Below are 15952 nucleotides of genomic sequence, written 5' to 3' on the forward strand. Positions count from 1 at the left end.
GGAACCGGGGGGCCCTGGGGGACCCGTCCTGCCCGGTCCTTCCCTGCCCGGCCCGGTGCTTCCCGGCCGGGCCCCCTCCGGGCGTGCTCCCCCCCGCTGGGGAAGCGCCCCCGCCGGGGAAAGCGGGCTGAGGCGGTGCCTCGCCGTGGGATTATCTGCCGGGCACCTGGTTTTATTAACTCTGCTGAAAAGTTTCTTTTCCCACCCCAAACCAGCTGTGCAGGCGGCTCTGTGTAAAACCAGCGTGCTGGCTCTGCCGGGTGGGCTCCCGGTGGGAGCAGCCCGGTCTGCCTCAGGACGCTTAACTCCCAAAAAGTCACCGATTTGGTGGGTACTTCTTAGCTTCTGCTCTGTTTTCTGGCCCCGGGGCCCTCCAGGGTTTGTCATAGAATCATTAAGGTTGGAAAAGACCTTCAAGATCATCTGGTCCAACCATCAAGTGCGTGGTTCTTCCCAGAGGATCAGCCCTAAAGCAAGGTTTCCACTCGCTTCAGACCCGCAGGGTTCCGTGTTTGGGTATTGCTGTTTTTAGGAGAGCACCGTTCCTGAGTAAATCCTCATCTGCAATGGTCAAAAACTTCCTGATTTCTAAACCTAGATCAAAAAACTGGTCTAAACCCAGCCTCTCCTGGCTAATTAGCATGGAATAATTTGATTACCAAAGAATGAAGAATGGAAAAGATCTTGATCCCAGTCCCTTGCTCATGAGAGTCTGAGACCCAGGTTGTGTCTGCACTGAAGGAGAAGGCTCCTACCGCACATTTAAGAAAGTAAATGGTATCTCTTTGAAGATCAGGGCTGCACATCTTTTTCTGCACATACTGCCTTACATCACCGGGAATGCAGAGGGTCAGTTTCAATATCCCAGGCTTTGAGATTGAGTATTCAGCTCAAACCTCTGAAGGTTCTTCTTTCCACGAACCTCCCCTTTTCCCATCCTCGCGATTTGTTTCCCGTGCCACCACCTACACATTCAAACTAACCAGGTTTTCATTGCTCCTGTCCCGCTGAACTCAAAGGCCGTGGTGATAGACCCAGTACCTTCATGCATTATGCCCTGGAGAGAGAAGATCAAAGGGTTTTCAAAGTCAGCTTCTTGGCTTATCATCCTTATCCTGAATTAATGGGTAAATGATTAGACTCTTACCAAAGACAAGTTACAAGTGAGCTCTTTGATTTAACAGGTTTATTTTTTATAAGATAAATCAAAGTGAATTAACTGAAATAATGGGCATACTTGTTCTGTTCTTACAGTCATCTTTGTTCCTCTGTGCAAGAAAAAGAATGAGTGAAACAGAAAAGATGTGCAGCGATAGTATTTATTTCTAGTCATGAGTACTTTGCAGTTCTGTACGGCCTCAAGTTGCGCCAGGGGAGATTTAGATTGGATATCAGGAAGAATTTCTTCATGGAAAGGGAGGCTGGGCATTGGGACGGGCTGCACAGGGATGTGGTGGCACCTCCCCAGCCCTGGAGGTGTCGAAGAGACATGTGGTGATGGTGCTTAGGGACCTGGCTTAGCGGTGGACTTGTAGAGTTAGGTGGTGGTTGGACTTGGTGATCTTAAGGGTCTTCTCCAACCCAAATGCCTCTATGATTCTAGAGGACCGACACATTATTTTCTGTGGTGCTACCAAGAAAATACCTGCTGCAAAACTGGCAAAGAGGCAGCTCAGGCATTACACGGTTTAGAGATCTTTAAGACTACTACTTCAATAATCTGTTATAGGGAACCTGATTTACTTTTACTTTCATTTAGGTTACTGATAACGAGGAATCACTTCTAGGAACACCATGGTAGCTTTGCAGATACGGCATGTGACTATGTGATACCAGGCAGCACTGTGATGTTCATTTTAACCTGGAGATACATTTAATTAGCTCATAAAGTGAGCTGTTGCTATGTGCTGTTCTTCCAGAGCCCCAATATTCAAATCTAAAATTTAATCTGGTTTGCTTTTTTCCGTGTTGAAGGATGCTGAAAGAACATGTGTCCCCTCATGAGAAATGTACTGCTGACAGCCTTTCTTCTGGTGTTAACAAACGGTTAAACTGAATTCTTATATGGGTTGGCACCACTTTGTTTAAGTGTATGTGTATATATGCATGACGTGGGAATTATGTATGCCTATGATTATGTTCCTAAGGTGGGAAGTACCATTTTCAAGAGAATGAAAATCAAAAAAAAATTATTTACAGCTTCTACATATGAAATTCCAGTTCTGTATTGCAATAGCAAAAGTTATTTTGATGTCAGTGAAAGAAGGGGGTTGTCCTGTTGTCTGGTCATCATCTGTAACACAAACAACATGAGTAATCCCAAGACCAACATAAAGCCCCACTGATACTGAATGAGGTTCTATATTCATTTTATTATGTTCCACATTTTCATTATAATGAAAACTTGTTACAAATGCCATCAAAATTTTGATAGCCAGTAAAAAATATTCCTCCTAGTTCACAATGCATAAATATCCCAATGCTTGTTTTTACAGCTAGGGAAAAAAAAAAATCATGGGATAGGACTATAATATTGGGAAAGTAAAAGATTTTTATTTTTCTCCAGCAAACATAATATAAAGTATCCTTATGAAAAATATTTTTCATTAAACTGTAAAGTGTTCTAGCTGACATATTTTACATACTTGAGCATAATATGTTTCTTCACACTGGGCATGTATGTTTTTCATTTGCAAAGAGGAAACTGAAAAATGCTTCTTTCTTTAAAATCTGAAAGCTTTATCACATCATTATGTCAGCTCTTTGGATTCTCACCTTATTTTTTTTTAATGCATCCCATGGAATTGGAGGCACTTCTCCTGGAGCAAAGAAACATTCTTTTTCATAACATTAACTCCAAGAAATCCAAATGCAGCATTTGGCCACAAATGATACTTGAAATTCATGTCAGAGAGATTAGGAGTATCTTTGGAAAAGGATGAATGGAAAGAGAGCAGTCATCCTGCATGAAATATATTTGCAATAAATGAGAGAGACTCTTTAATGTACAGATGCAATCAAGTTGTATTTCATACTTACTGCATATGACTACACAAGAGGAATGTTTGTTCCATCTCAGTTAAGCATCGCTCTTTTTTGTAATATATATATTTTTTCATTGTCAAGCTATATAGGTAAATTCAACATTTTCAGTCAAAATATGTAAGTAGTTATGCTACACATACAATGCAAATTCCTTTTGGAAATATTCCTCCCAGGAGATGACGCGGAGGATTTATAACATTGTATAATAAATAACTGTTTTGTTTTTCTATTTCTCTTAAATGATATTCTGCTGGAAATGTTTTGTTTCCACTTGGGATGCTCGTCATGTACATTTTTCTATACAATTTGCATTTGGGGTGAATGACCTCTATGTCAGGATCATTTCTGTGATGAAAGGCTACCTACGTTCCTTGTTTGGATATACACGAAGAGTTTTTTATACCTGATGGAAAGGCACTTTTTAAAAGTACTGTTTTGTTACAGCGTATTGCTCTTGATCAGAATGGAAATAAAATTTAGTTTATGAGTTTGTGCTACAAAAACGGCTTCAGCCTTTTAGCCTTGGTCTTACATATACCTGATAGATGTATGATTACCTTGGGGATCTCTTCCAGGTGAGCATGGACATTTTTCAGGGAGAATTAAGAAGTCAAAACTGAATTGCCTTTGACCTGCTCGTTGGCTTCAGCCCGACAAGGTGTGGCATTTATAAACCTAGACTGAAACCTGACAATAGCCAGAGGGAAGTTTTGTGCTCTTCTGGGCTTCGCCCATCTGGTTTATAAGCATGCCCAGTAATCTTCCCCTTTTATTTTTATGGAATCACTTTGACTATATATGGGTCTGTTTTAAGCTTTTCTTCTAGCAGAATGACACTTGTGATAACCGGCATGCCAGATGCTGGACTTCCAATTTCCAACAGAAGTATTCAAGAGATGCCGGACTTCCAGTTTCCAACAGAAGTATTCAAAGGCACTATTTGAATTGATATAGTGGTATGTAGCTCCTGTGGCATGCAGTGCATTCATCACACCGGTTTAGTACCTTTCCGATGGGTTAAAGAGAGCACCTCTCCATCCATATTGCTGATTTTTGATCAGCATTTGCTTCCTTCTTGCATTTTAATTTTTATTTTTACAGGCTATGCAACCATTAGGAATATAAAGACAGATTAATTATTTTTAAGTTCAGAAGAGAGATAAAGGTGTTCATTTATTAAGTAAGATTTTTGATTAATCTGTCCATGTTTTAGCCTAAAAAATGAGGCTGAAAGTGACTGTTTCATAAATTATTCTCCATCCAGAATAATCTAGACTGTTCTTACTGTATTATACTGAAACAGATATAACGAACAAAACATCTTCAGTGGGTTTGATGCTTAAATGCAAATGTGTGAACATCTCCTAGTTACCCTTTATAACTACACAAGGGTTTCCAAAGTGATGTATTTTAGGAAGGCTATCATTAGCATAGATACAGCTTAGTTTATACCCTGGTAATTCATCTTGTGCTCCAGAATACAAAAAAATCAGATGAGTTTTACAGTGCTACAATAAATATAAGTGGCTTCATTTCTACTCAAGGGGAAAATCTGTTTTCTGGTCATACCAGAGAGTAAGATTTTACATTCTTCAGAGAAAAAGCAAGATGAGACTTTATGATGGGTCAGTCTCTTCTATCCCTGTGCGCTCAGCACAAATACCATTTACATTTGCAGTACATCTTCTTCTGCAAAAAGAATAGCGGGCATCATCTTAGGTAGCCCGTATTTGATTGACTGTGGATTTTGGACGCTGGCGAGTTAGCTACCTTTGGGCAGGATGGTTGCCTTGCCAATGCGAACTTTCTCGGCAGGGTGTCAGAAGGGCACGCAGCCTCTGAATTCCCAGTGCTTGCGGCTGGTGTTGGGAGCAAGAGGAACTGAAGCCACGTGGTTACGGTACGGCCACGCTGGTGAGGAGAAACGTTTGCTCCCACGGGACCATGGGAGCCTTGGAAATAATGTTAGCAATTTCAGGTTTATCCGACTTCATCGCTGCCCAAAATTCCTCCTAATCTGGCTTTAATTTTTGTATTCCCGACTGAAATATGGAGCAACTACACTAGTGATATGTTGCATTGGTTCCTTATAGGAGCTGGACTTTAATCCTTACTTAATAGCAGTGTCCTCGTGCTCAAAAGTAAGTGCTCAGGAATATCATGGTAAATTTTGCGGCATATCATGGTAAATTTTGCGGCTAAAGGAAAGAGTAGTACAAATGACTGCAAAATATAAGCTAAAATAGAGTTCACTGTTGTTTAGTGGCAACCCGATCCTCTGTGCAATAACACTGAATAACTAACAGTGTAAGGTTTTATGTGTTGGGTTGTTTCTTGGTTGGTTGGTTGGTTTTCTTTGTTTTGTTTTGTTTGTTTCTGTTTAGTATTTAGTGGTACTTTTTTCATATATTTGATATTTATAATCTAAATGAGGTTATGAACTCCATTTACATGCTTTTAAGTAAATTCATAGATAAGAGGCAAAGCAACCTGCTTTATGTAACAGCTGAGGGAAGAATCCTTCCCAGAGACCGACTGCCTTACTTTATAAATTCCAGCAGGTGTAGGTTTACAATCTAACGCATTGTGTTCAAAACAATTAAGAACAGTTTTCCAAAAAACAATGAGAAAGATATTTTCTGGTAACTGTATTCTGGTAAACTCATTTTTATTATGAGGTAGATAATGATCAGATAGAGGAGTACAGCTTGAGATGAAAACATACATTATTCCTGCTCAGAAAGCACTTATGCGGTACCTAACATTTAGAAAGCACTGAACAAATATTAACTCTTTCTTGTGAGACAGAAAGGTGTCCTTATCTCCATTTGCAGTGGAGAGGCAGCTAAGCTAAGGCCAGCTTTTTAAAATGTGACAAGCATTCAAAAATTGAGAACCTCAAAATACCAGACCACTTCTGTCACACCTCTTGATTATGTGTTTTTCCGAAGGCCAAAAGTGACACATTAGCCAGGGCAGGGTTAGATTTCATAATTTCCTCGGTCTGCAGGCAACGTTCCCTCTTGCCTTTTGATGAACGATATGAGATGACAATGAGAAATGACAATGTAAGGACCTGATGTACTCCCACCTGTTATAAGGGTTGAGAAACTGGTTACTGAAATACCAACTATTTGGAGCAATAATGAAAATGATTTTGCAGAAAAACGCCTGCTCCTGGGCAGGATTCATAGACATGTCCTGCACGTGTAAAAAAGTGTTAATGTTGAAAGAAAATATATATATATATAGAAAATGAAAGCTTCCTATTAACTTTTTATCATATATCCATTTGAGCCCAGTGTTTGCTGCTTTGCCTTGCTTTGGCTTGAGTCCTGCAGCCCGACCCCTTGCAAAGGGGGTGATGGGCTGGGGACCCCCTCTTCCCAGCTGTGTTAGTGCCACTGGCCCAGGTGCATTCAAAAAAAAAAGCATCCGTGTTGAACCTTGTGCCTCATGACTGATTACATTGATTAAAGTAGCTCAAAACAGCTTCTCCAAAATGAAGTATTGTTTATTGACCTGGGACCGTACAGCAAGCAAAGAAATCAACCGCTTGCTTTTGGTCGTCTGTAAATGTTAGCCTTTTCTTCCAAGTTTTTGCTTATTTTAGCTCAGTCAGAAAGTTTAGAAGTGAAGCTTTTTTTAAGTTTCTCTTTCCAAATATACCCCCCACAGTTAGTAGCTCACACTCTTTTAACTTTGAATTTTCCCTGCCTATATTACCGCACATATTTTTAGGAATTCTGCTGTAGCATCCTTTCGACTTCTAACACCGAATGCTAGCTGAGAAACAGAAAACAGTTTGTGACCAGGTTCAGCACGACGATGCTGAACTTTTTTCAGTCGTAAATATTCCCTCTGAAACCAGCAACATTTTTTTTTTCCAGTCGTGTAGGATCCGGGATCCTGGGAGAGTGGCGACTTGTGCAACCTGTGCTCCGTATGGGTCCCCAGTGGGAGGCACCTCCAGCTCCCCACGCCGAGCACGGGGCTGTTTTGCGGCTGTGCTGCAGTTGGCTACGGCACATCGAACGGTAGCTTCGCTACTCCTAGGAAAAAAAAAAAAAGAGAGAGCAGATATAACTGAGTGCCTTCCTTTTGCCTAAGTTAGAAAAACAACTCAAAATTCTCTCCTGTCATGCTGGGAAAATGTCACTTTTCTATTTTTGTGAGGACACCGCACTTAGGTGAGTCAAGTACGGTGAGGCTGGCTTCTGTATTCAGGAGCTTGCTCTGGCTACGCCGAAACTTCAGCTGGCAAACTATTTATGAGGTGTCTGGAAACGGCGAGTGGCGAGCTCTGCTCCTCGCTCCGTAATCACCGGTCGGTGGTGTCACCCCGAGCAGCTGCACGCAGACGTGGACAGACAGCGGTGGGGAAGGCAGCGCAGAAAGTCCTGGTCTGAAATTAAGGAAATCCTCCTCCTCATCACAAGCCTCCGCCTGACAAACGATGGTTTGCTCATTTGAGAGAGAGAAACACTGACAAAAGGAACCATTACCCGGTCCGTTCTGAATGTTCTCCATCTGACCGTCTGTATATGAATATGTAGGTGTATCTATAAAACACATATATTGCCATAAACTGCAATAAAAGTATTAATATTCTGGACAGGAATCCAATTTTATTTTTAAGCAGCATTTGCAGGGGATTGTTAAATCTTATAATGGAAGCATTGTCTAGACAGTTTTCTCGCTGGCCAACTTAATTTTTTACTTTGATTGTTTTTAATGTATTTCCTGGAACAGAAAGTCCCAATAATTTGTTTACAGCCTTTTCTGGAAACTATCAGATTTGTAATATTCAGAACTGATATTAATTTTTTTTCTAAGCTAAACCATATATTCCTGGAACCTGAATGTTTGAGGGGAGAACAGTTAGTTCAGATAGTTATAAAAAAAAGTTATTAGTTTTTTTTTTCAAGTGAAACACTATCAGGTGTATTATTTGGAAAGGAGCAAAGCTTTCTTTCGATGACAGTGAGCTGTTTCCATCTGATGATTTTTATCATGAATTACTGTGTATAAAATGAGCCTGCGTATTTCTGTATTTCGCAGTGGAAAATCACAATTACAGCCACTATCGGACTCGCTGCTGCTACATCAGCCTGAGCATCAAGGCAGAGAGCGTGACACGGCTCACAGGCCCTGCAGTTTCAGCCTCGGCAGCGGTCTTCGTAAGAAAGGGTAAGAAATCGTTGTGCAGCATTTTGAAAGCTGCTGCTGTTGTTCTCTTTCCACCTGGCCTTGATCCAAGCTCGCTGAAAGACTCACATTGATTTTGGTGAGCTTTAGGGCTGGTCCGGCTCTTCCATCAACGGTTTTCAGACTTCGCATCTCTCATTCATAAGCATTAAACCAAGTCAGAACGTCACCAGTTTGCACAACGCCATAGGTGCTGTTCATAATGCTTGTAATGTTACGTTTTTGTTTATTTTTTAATGCACTTTAATAATGCTGTATTACTGCCTTCCACTTTCAGGAAGTGTAACTTTGATTCATATCAAAGGCATAAAAAGCATGGAAGCACACTTTAAAAAAAAAGCTGGAATAGATGTATGAAGCTGAATTATCACCAAAGGCCACAAGTTTGTTTGTGGCACTTTTTTGTGGTTTGCTTATGTTGTGTTTTTTTTTTTTTTTTTAAGGGAATTTTCCTTACCCCCCCTCCATTTTTTTCCCTCTTCCCTCTTTTTGTTCCCTTTAACGTCACCCCCCTGCTTTCTAAGAACCTCACCATCAGTCACAGACGAGGAAGTGCAACCCATCAGAGGCCAAATAAAGCAGAATTAGTCCTTCCAGGAAGCCAAACTTCCTGCCCCCGCAGAGCCGCCGTCGGACGCGCCGGCTGCCTGCCCGGCCGCCTTCTTGCTGCTTCTCCGAGCCTCAAGGCCAACGCGACGGAGCCAGGGAAGGCTGCGTGAAGCAAAGGGCTCTAATAGCATCCCCAGGTGATTGCTGAGGGTTGCCAAAGCTGGTAGAGCATTTAGAGGGAGATTTAGTTTTGTAAGACTGCAGTCCTCCTACAGGAACCTGCTGCAGAAGGCTTCCTTCGTTGCACCAACACACCAAGTTCATCTACCGGTAGGTTTTTCAAGGGTTGCACCACCAGATACCTTTGCCTATGTAAGGCAGCATGGTTTCCCTAGCCACACTGCCACCCCCTGCATCTCCCTGCCTGTGAATACCTCTGCCACCTTCCAGTGCCAAGGATTAACTCCGCAATTGAGAAAGGTCTGCGGTTACGCGCGTGAGAACAGTTGTCGCATTTTGATGGTTCTTTTAGTGCTACAAAAAACGAACTTCTAATTCAACTTCAGAGCAAGAAATATTTTTTTTCTTGAACTCTTTGTATTTATATAGCTATCTGTCTTTAGATTAGACAAGTAGATACAAGAATTGTCTTGTAAAATTGTAGTTTCCCTTTAATAAGCCACTCTGACAGGCAATTATTCATGCAGTCTGCTCTGTGCTAAATGTTTTCTCATGCTGTGCATCCCTGTCTCTTGATTGCAGGAATGTGCTCCTGTGAATTATAATTATGAGTAAATATGAACTGGTATGTTTGAAATGATTTACTAGAGCTTCCATTGCTACATGATATTGATTCTGTTCTTCTGCTTTACAATGATACACTTCTAGAGAATGCAATTCATTTTTTCACTCTTCGGATTTTTAAGCTTGCTGTTTGTATTTACTGTTAGATATTTAGACAAAAGTTGGAGATACAATGCATCAAGTACTTCTTCAGTGGCACATAGTTTGCTAATGATTAAGTTTCAGGGCAAAAGAAAAAAAAAAAGTGTTAAAATTTGGTCCTGTAAAAATGAATGTGTTGTACATATATAACAAGACATGCCAAATTCATCTTCCTAATTATTCCATTTTCAGCAGCTACTTTTGGACAAAGAAAGGCACTGTGGTGGTGAATGTTGTCTTTAGGTTTGCTAGCTTTCAAATGGAATTTCAGATTATTGGTGTCGTAGTTTTTATTTTTCCTAGGTAAGAATCTGGGGTGGAACTTATGTAATTGTAAGGAGCTGCAGTCTAGCCGAAGCTCATCATCCAGGATACCAGGATATCGTGGACACTGCAGAAAGAAGAAACCTGCAGAAAGCACTCATCCCATTTATCTCAGATGTGTCGGGGTGGGATAAATCATCTCCTAATGGTGCCCATCCTTCTCCTTAACTAGACAGCCCATATAGACTGTATAGACTGTAGACCAGGCAACTCTTCTCATGCTAACACTTAAACTACATTTACCAGTAATTGAAAATTCCATGGGATGAGTATATATGTATAAAGTTAAAAGATCTGCTGCTGAGAGAGATTTATGCAACCAGCACAAGTCATGTTTAACTTAATAAAACTGACATTCAGTCATGATAAAAGAAAATCCTGATCTCACTCCATGTAGATCTATATATATTTGGGCCATGCTGCGTAAAAGTCTAAAGCTATGTAAAAAATATGTGGTAATGATGTGTCATTTGGCTCTTTGGCTTCAAAAATGAGCTGTGTGATAGAATTGCACCAGGAAAGCACAAGAGTAAAAACAGCATTGGGGGCCTTATAGGATATAAAATATTTTTACTCCCAGGACTAATGCTGTTGACTAAAATGTCGTGCTTCCTCCGAGAAAATATGAGGTTATGCAGGGTTCAAACTTGTATTTAATTTTAAAAAATAATATTGCATACATGGGGATGCAAAAAACAAATCACGCCAAGCAAAAATGATTAGTTTTTTTAATTAAATTCTAAATTCTGAATTAGGAAGAAGGGAGGGAAGTATATCAAAGCATCTAGAATTTACTGAAGCATTTGACACAGCGTGTCACAAAACTGTGTTTGACAAATGAATCAAAATAGATTGCATAGAAATGCAATTATGAGGACACGTAATTGGCTGAAGAATGTGCTAAGGAGTAGTTGATAAACATGAGAGTGAAATGCTGATCCCACACAGGATTTTATTAGGGTTTCAATAGACGGTGTGGAAGGAGGTTTCCAGTGCTACATTGCAGCAACATCTAACTTACTGGGGGTGCATCCGGCATAAAAGAGGACTCAAGAAATTACACAGATATTCTTTCCTCGGAAGGCAATTACTGCTGCCTTTTCTAGCCGAAGGCATCATCGGGCAGGAGACATCTGGACCTGGATTCTGATCGCAGATATCCTCAGTTTACATCCGTACAGCCTTACCAATTCAGCAGAATTATTCCTCTGATTTACAGTTGGTGCCCAACATCACCTCCTATGTAAGGTTTTCACCTTCTGAAGCTGTTTCCCCACAGCTCACGCATGAAAATGCTAATTAAAACATCCTGGTTGTTCGTGGCAGGGCAGCAGTCACTTACAGACCACGGTCCACGCAGAATTTTCTGACCAAACGTAGCACTGCTGACTGGCTGCTAGGAATCACGAAGGAGAAGAAAGTTTTGTTGCTATAAGAGCGGTACGGCGAGATGAAAAATAAATGTAAGTCGCTCTGTGTCAGCTTCATGATTGCCTTCGCAGTGAACAGCAAACCTGAGTAAAATACGAGATGGGATTGCACATCAAGGAAGCAGCAGGCTGTGGGGGGGATAGTAATTGCCTTATTCCACGATATCACCTTCTGTGTTCAGTTATAGCACCGCAGAGAGAGCACAAAGTATTCCAGTTTGGGGTTGTGGTCCCAGTTTACACTTTATAGTGTTTAGCTTCATTGTAAACGATTACACAGGTGCAGAGGTGCTGAATTTGGCGCAGCAAATACAGAGCGGTTTTGATGAGCAAGATGGGATATGAAAAAAACAAACAAAAAATACAACAGTGCTCTGGAATATATAAATAGATGAAAATGAAGCAAGAGCTCTGTCTTACTGCTCAGGCTACAGTATCACAGTGGTCTATCCAACAGTACAGAAAGCTGAGAGTATTTATCAAAGTGCTCCATCAGTTATAATGGATTCAAAAAATAGAGCATTTCATATAGGATGGGCTGTGGACTCCAGAGCCTATATTCTCATCTAAATAAACTAGTTCCAATGGTAGGTGTTTATCTTGGTTTTCGCCTAGTCTCCCTTTGGGATCACTGAAGGGAAAATAATTCATCTCGTTTTAGAATACGTGCAAAATCGGTCACGTAGGTAGTGTAAGTCAGCCCATCCCTTCCTGTTGCGCACAGTTAGCCTAAATAATTATGCACAGCACAGGGCTGTTCCAGCCAATGGAGTTGGATGCCATTCTTAAAAATTGTTAGTTTTGTTAGCCGCCTCAGTTCTGGTTTACTTAATAAGGCTATAGGTAGTGGTGCCTGCTATTTTTTGTTTCCTCTATGTTTGTTCTTCCTGCAAACAACTGCTCTGTCATTCAATTCTATAGGATCCACATTTTAGGTCTTAAAGTACGCCATGCAAATTACAATCAAGCTGGTCAAGCTTCAGAAACCAGTGACATCTTTTGATGAAATAAAGGGTATCTTCCCACCAAAAAATAAAAAAATAAAAAAATAAAATATTCCTAGCAGCATTGATCTGGTAGAAAGAAGTCTCCCAGAGCATTTGTCCAGGATATATTTCCCTCTAGTAATCACTGGTTGATGGAAAGCATTAGGTTTAAAGAGCTGCTTTACGTTTTTGCTCATTCCCAAGAGCATAAACCAGCTCCACCTTCCATAGTTCGCCTGGGCTGGTAAAGCCCAGAGATGAGGCCTGAGCGGACGAGCAGAGGTGCCTATTTCCATTCGTAGTTCTTCTAAAAAATTAACTGTCTCAGTATTTGATAATCAAAGAGCATAAGGACCTCTAATGATCTCATATTCTTCATTTTTATTTCTAGATCAAATAGGCACCAGCGCTGAGCAATGTATTGTCACTGTTATGAGTAACGACCCTGAAAAGCAGACGCTTCCCTAATTTGCTAAAAATAAGATCCTATGTCTTGGTGCAAGCAGTCTCTCTTTCCTTTGGATGATTAAATACAGTCCTGAGATGTTATGTTACTTTAACATACGGCCTGGAAAAATCTCTATTTAACAGAGTAGATATACTTCCTAAAGCTCGCTCTTTAATCCTATTTCATATTTGGTGGTCTCCTAGGAAGAATATAAAACATGAATAGTAGAGTCATAGTCATAAAATAAAGGAAGTAAAAGGGTTTAACACTGGGACAATGAAAACAGTTTTCAAGCAGTCCTTGGTGAAATCACTTTTTAATCTGCTAAAAGTAGAACATACATTTACAAGAGTCTCTATAAATGGACAGAAAATATTGTGAAATAAAAAGCTCCATAGTTTATCCAGTGTGTTACTGTTTGGTTTTATGAGAATTTTGAAATTGATGGAACAAACATCATATGCATGTTCTGATTTTTATTCTACATGGGGAAAAAAAAATAAAGAACTTTTTTTCTCTGTCTATTCAACCTGATAAAGCTCTGTATCTCTCTTCAAGTTATTTCTCTTCAGTCTTGGTGACAAATGGCACTTTGCAGGGAGCAGTCATAAAGCTCTCATAGTTTGTTATACGTTGTTTGTACGCGTTTTCATAGAAAGTTGTATCATAATAAATGTTCATGAAAAATTATATATGCCAATCAGTTGTACTAACAAAAATAAATCTTAGAATTCATGTATGCTTCGTACTTCAGTGGATTCTGTTTTGCTATACTGTAGTGCAGGGATTTCATTTTTCTGTCATATTTTTTAATTCAGATTTGGGGCTTTTAAACTTACTTTCCCATGCAACCTAAAATCATATCATCATCAATCAATCCATGTGTCCATCCATGCCTCCCTTCCTCCTTCTCAGCTTCCAACAGCACTAGGAGTGGGTCCCCGAGGTGTGCATCTTCACTCCATTCTGGGGGTGCTGCTGCACGCTCCTTGGGGGATGCTCTGCAGTACAGCGCGGGTGCGAGGTCGGGTTCTGACCTGTGAAGAACACATTCATTCCAGACAACTTGGCTGAAAGGTCTAGTTACTCAGAGAAGTCAAAGAAGATGTGTTATATCGTTATGTTCTCTGTAATGAAGTTAATCTCCATTTTCCAATTAGGCTTTTCTTTTTTATCAGTTCATACAGTTAATAATATCTACAATTACTAATATAAATTTTAGTTAATAGTGTCTATTAACAACTGACTTTATAAGAATTTATCTCACATTTAAATATCTGTGGTCATAATAACTGAAATAATTTAGGACTAAATGAGTTTTCAGCCTTGAGCATTTGATAGATTGCATTATTTCTTTTTGTTATTTATACAGCATCATAGGTATGGATGGCACTTTATCAGGAGCTCACAGTTTAAATTACACCTAATGCACAAGTATTATGTTATGTTGCTCATTAGTTATGGTCCTCCTAAGAGGATCATAAACAATGTATTGGAGAGTGCTGGCATTGTTCATTGTTGTGTTCTTTCCTTTTCGTTTTAATCATCTGAAATGATGGTCAGGAAGGAAGGTCGGTAATGGAGTGCTGACCAAAAGCAGTCTGTTTTGAACACAACTTGTGCACGTGTACACCGACAGTGCACAGCTTTAGTATCTACATGCATGCCCAGATCATGTTTTCCTGTTCTGAATATACATCCAAAAATCAAGATGTTTCTTCTTACAGTTTTGTTACTTTAATTTCAAGGGGAGTTTCACATGTGAGATTTAATGAAGCAAAAGGAAGATCTTTAATTTAACCCATAAACCATCCCATAGCTGGCTAAAAGTATCCAGAGCTTATGAATTAAATACCCAATGAGAAATCACATTTAATAGGCACTCGATGATCTTTTTAATCTGTCACTCACTTTGCTAGGTATTTGATGGCTCTAAATAGGCCACAGGATGTGGACACATACACTGGGGCTCTGCTGTCCATGCATTTATTCAAGTCTCTGTTGAACTAGGAGAACGGTGGGGTGGGCTTTCTTGGAAAGAACTGAGTAAAGGTATTCAAGAGGATCATCACCTCTTCTGGTCATGTTTTAAAACAAAGCGTAAGTGCCACTCAATTCAGTAGCAGAGCGGGGTCAGGCACCTTGTGCCGCCTATGGCAGGATGTAGGTGCTGCCATGTCCTGGCCACACACAGGCCACAACGCAGCCTGGGGACCAGTACTCTGCTTTGGTTCCCATTCAGTGACTCCAGTAGCGTTCACACCTGCTCTGGGAAGTTGGGGCACCTGACAGAGCGGCCTGGATTTTGTTCTGAGGTCCAGGCATTGAATTGCAGGGAGCCCCTGCTCCTCGTTTCAGGTGTTGCCATAGGGCCCTAGGCCAGCCAGGCCTTTGATTCAGGGGTGCCCCAAGTTTTCAAATGAGGAAATTTGTGCTGAATGAGGAGCAAGACTGACATTTTTTGGATAAATCTAAACCCTAGGCACTGAGAACCCTGCTGGGTTTTGCAGTGGAGGTCACAACAAACTCTGTGTGTCCCCAGGGCAGACCATTTCCCTCTGTCCCCTCTGAGGCACAGCCATTGAGCTGCTCCCTGCTGCCAGGGGAGCTCTGTAGCAGGAACCCTCAGCCAGGTGTGGAGGAGCCTCGTGTGTGTTGGGGTGTGAGAGCACCAGGAGACGTGGTAGAGCAAGGGGTCAGTGAGGGGCCTGTACTGACTGGGGCCCCAGGATGTGTCTGTAATGAAAGCTGCTGTGTCTGTAATGGAAGTTGTTGCGTCAAGACCAGGTGGCCTGCTTATGGCCACAGGCGAGGTGACAGGAGCCCAGTGCTGGACCACTTGGTGACACGTTGCTGTTCTTATGGTCTGCGGGTACGAGGGTAGCATCAATCCTCCCTTACTGTTGTCTGAAACCATTACTGCGTTCACTTCCTGAAAGGAAATTGGGTTTCTTTAGCTTCTCTCGCGAGCAGACCCCGCTCCCCTCTGGCGCCCAGCTGAGGGCTGCGTGTCAGTG

General features: G+C 41.0%; 1 long non-coding RNA gene across 1 annotated transcript; it reads left to right on the top strand.

Annotated features, from left to right (window-relative positions):
• The first annotated feature begins 6732 nt into the window (after positions 1-6732).
• Positions 6733-15763, top strand: LOC136791297 (uncharacterized). Its single transcript, XR_010832960.1, has 3 exons — positions 6733-7597; positions 8107-8235; positions 8697-15763. It is a non-coding gene; the product is annotated as an uncharacterized lncRNA (long non-coding RNA).
• Positions 15764-15952: the final 189 nt, after the last annotated feature.

This window comes from Anser cygnoides, chromosome 7, assembly GCF_040182565.1.
Source record: "Anser cygnoides isolate HZ-2024a breed goose chromosome 7, Taihu_goose_T2T_genome, whole genome shotgun sequence".
Classification (NCBI taxonomy): domain Eukaryota; kingdom Metazoa; phylum Chordata; class Aves; order Anseriformes; family Anatidae; genus Anser; species Anser cygnoides.